At 56.3% G+C, this 3,676-nt stretch overlaps 1 long non-coding RNA gene across 1 annotated transcript; it reads left to right on the top strand.

The window, feature by feature from the left end:
- Positions 1 to 406: 406 nt before the first annotated feature.
- Positions 407 to 2,836, top strand: LOC140595657 (uncharacterized). Its single transcript, XR_011997440.1, has 2 exons — positions 407 to 1,672; positions 2,337 to 2,836. It is a non-coding gene; the product is annotated as an uncharacterized lncRNA (long non-coding RNA).
- The last annotated feature ends 840 nt before the right edge of the window (positions 2,837 to 3,676 follow it).

The following is a 3,676-nucleotide window of genomic DNA, read 5'->3' on the forward strand; positions in this document are numbered from 1 at the left end:
TAGAAGGATGCTGTGGAATCTCAGAACCAGGAAGAGGCAGATAGTAGAACTGGAATTGGAGCTCATATCTCAGAGCCTGCCCAAGGGAGCCTGAAGATCGTCTGAAGCAAATGCATCATTGTATAGACAAGGCAAGAGACCAGACAGGCTCGCCAGTGCACCCAACAAGGGTAAATATCTTGGTTTTGCACACGGATGCCCATGTCTGAGAGACAACGTGTTTCAGGGTTAAACAGCTCTTCATGATGTTGTATTTTCAATAGATGTTCACTTCACTATGTTGTTTACCTGCAGGAACCACTTCACACCCAACTGGGTTTCTGTGTCAGACACTTCTCCAAGTAGTCTTGTCCATGTTTTCTGTGCACTTATAACAGTCTGTTTTGCTTGTTTATTCATGCAGCAGAGTGAAAATTCCTGACAGAAACCTGGGGTCACTGTGAAAGGAAGTTTTGGAGAGGAGGACCAACGCCAGAGAGGAGGAGGAGGAAGGAAGGAAGCAATGAAAGTCATAAGCCCATTTCTCAGGTCACTTCAAAAGCCTCCAATTCAAGACACTGAGCAGATAAGTATCTATTTTTCTTTGCTTTAGGAACTGCCCCTCCCCATTTACTGCATTACAATACTAAGCACATGCTTCTCAGCACGTAAAAAGCCAGGGACCGTCCAGGTTTTGATGCAGGGGGCAAACTTTGCTTTGCCTTGTTGACCAGCCATCACAATGGGGCCTTTCATTGCAGAAGCACATGGTTCCGGGCAACGTGACCTAAGAGCTGGCAAGGGCTCTGGGCAGCACAAAGGAACGGAACTTGTCTTTGTGCTGGGAGTGCAGTGTTAGTATTTGCAGTGACTTGCAATGGCCCCTCGATTCAGGATGTGGGCACTGGTCTGCGCCACTCAGTGGCACCTTTACCCTGTTCCCACACCTCTGCAACCAATGGGTGGCCAGAGCGGGCCAGGTTCCTGGAAGAGGAGGTGGGGCCAAGGCAAAGTCCACCTGGGGAGACACACGTGTGTGCATCTAAGGCAATTCTCCAAGTGGTCAGAAAACTTCTCTGTGCAGACTGTGGTCATTATTTTCACTTCCTTGGTGACTATGTAAATTTTCAGAGAGAGTTAAAATTTGAAAGTGGAGCATTTTCACATTGGCCAAAGTGGGGAGATAAAATTGGGTCATCGGGAAGAGCCTCATGGCAAAATACATCTCGTATCCCACTGAATGAAGAACTATTTCAAACACTGTCCTTAAGGCAATTTAATGGGTGCTACTTAAGACCCCTCACACTGTCCCCTACTGCATGAAGTGGTGTCTCCAGGGACTTTTTAGCTCACTCCTCAAGAAAAGGCCTCCATTTGGATGAGGTGGGGGCAGGCAGCAGGGGACAGCTGGACTGGAGTAGGGTTCTATCCATGGACTAACCTTCACTTCTTCCTCAGGGCAGCAAAATACTAACCTGGCCTTCTTCAAACAGCAACCCCCAAACCTGAGGAGGTCCTGATGTGTTTTCCAAATGTCAGTTCATCATAGTCAGCACGGGTGGGGGCCTGACTGGAAATGGCACTCATCATCCGGAATTGACTAAACTTCTACTACGCGGACTGCGGACGTGCTGCTATCCTCCAGTATCACCATTTCACTGAGGACCAGTCACCAAGAACTATTAATGACAAGGTAAATGAGGTTTATCCAACCCTGTAGTACTTTTTATTAGGCTCTTCCATGCAGTGTCTCCTTTGATGTTCACAACACCATTGGGGTGGGGGTGGGGGGGACAAGACTCTCACAGAGGAGGAGATGCTTCAGAGAGGCAAGAGGCCCAGGATCACAGGACTAGAGCCAGGGCTCCCGCCCAGCGATCCACCCACCACGCACTTACCCACCAGCTGTGGTAGGAGCAAGAAATAGGGGCAGGAGGCAGAAAACAGGAAGGGGCAGGAAGGCGGGGTTGTCATGAAGGTTGTGGCTCAGACATCCCTGTGAATCTCTCAGAGCCCGATGGTGGGGGATCGATCCCTCTCCACTACCCCAGGCAGAGAGACCAGGGAGAGAAAGAAAAAACACAAAAAAACAAAAAATACTCCTGCTCCAAAAGAAGGAGCCAGCAGAGGAGTGTCGATGGCCCCGCATGGGTGAGGTGCTGGTTTATGCTCTTTGTCTCCCTCCCGCCAAGTCCCCCCACTGTCCCCCTGGCTAAGTCCCCCCCAACCCCCCTCGCTAAGGCCCCCCACAAACCCCTGGCTAAGGCCCCCCGGCCCCACTCGTTAAGCCCCCCCTGGCCCGGGCGAGCCTGGCCGCAGGAGGGATGAGCAGAGACGCGCTGCTTGCCGCTCGCCAGGCTCTGCGGGTGGAGGAGGACAGAAGGCGGACAGACGGACGGGCGGACGGATGGCTGCTGAGGCTTCCAGGTTAGGCGAGAACACAGAAGAAAGAACAGGTTGCGAATGACTGTTCTGAAATAGCTACTCCCAGGCCCCTACAGCCCCGGGCACGGCGGGGTGGGGGGTCCGGGGGTCCGGCTCCCCTGCAGCCGCCGCCGCCGCATTTTCCTGGAGGCTCTGAGAGCATCAGGCTTTAAAACACAGGTGCGGGACGCCTGGGTGGCTCAGCAGTTGGGCGTCTGCCTTCGGCCCAGGGCACAATCCTGGGGACCCAGGATCGAGTCCCACGTCGGGCTCCCTGCATGGGGCCTGCTTCTCCCTCTGCCTGTGGCTCTGCCCCACCCCCTTTGTGTCCCTCATGAATAAATAAATAAAATCTTAAAAAAAAAAAAAAAGCAAAGACCATTAAACTTACAGAAGAAAATTTTTAAAAAAATAAAAAATAAAAAAGATAAAACACAGATGCGCTGTTTGCTGCGGCGTCGGGGCGGGAGGCCGCCAGCCCGGGGCCGGGTCAGGGGACAGGCTCCCAGGGCGGACGCCCGCCAAGGCCGAGGCCGAGCTGCCCCCGTGCCCCGCCGACCCGCGTCCCGGGGGCGTCCCGGTCACCGAGGCCACATCTCGGGGGCATCCCGGTCACGGAAACCACATCTCGGGGTCATCCCGGTCACGGAGACCACATCTCGGGGTCATCCCGGTCACGGAGACCACATCTCGGGGTCATCCCGGTCACCGAGGCCGCATCTCGGGGGCATCCCGGTCACGGAGACCACATCTCGGGGTCATCCCGGTCACGGAGACCACATCTCGGGGTCATCCCGGTCACGGAGACCACATCTCGGGGTCATCCCGGTCACCGAGGCCGCATCTCGGGGGCATCCCGGTCACCGAGGCCGCATCTCGGGGTCATCCCGGTCACGGAGACCACATCTCGGGGGCATCCCGGTCACGGAGACCACATCTCGGGGTCATCCCAGTCACCGAGGCCGCATCTCGGGGTCATCCCGGTCACCGAGGCCGCATCTCGGGGGCATCCCGGTCACGGAGACCACATCTCGGGGGCATCCCGGTCACGGAGACCACATCTCGGGGGCATCCCGGTCACGGAGACCACATCTCGGGGGCATCCCGGTCACGGAGGCCGCAGGGAGGCGCGCTGCCCCGCAGGACATCCCCCGTGGGACTAGAGGCTCCGCGGTGCCCGAGGGCGCCAGACTGTGAAGGCGGTGGGAGCCGGCACCACGGAGCCTCCCCAGGGGCTCTGAGAAGCTCAGCGCGGCGATGGCAGGGGCCTGGG

This window comes from Vulpes vulpes, chromosome 1 (assembly GCF_048418805.1).
Source record: "Vulpes vulpes isolate BD-2025 chromosome 1, VulVul3, whole genome shotgun sequence".
Classification (NCBI taxonomy): domain Eukaryota; kingdom Metazoa; phylum Chordata; class Mammalia; order Carnivora; family Canidae; genus Vulpes; species Vulpes vulpes.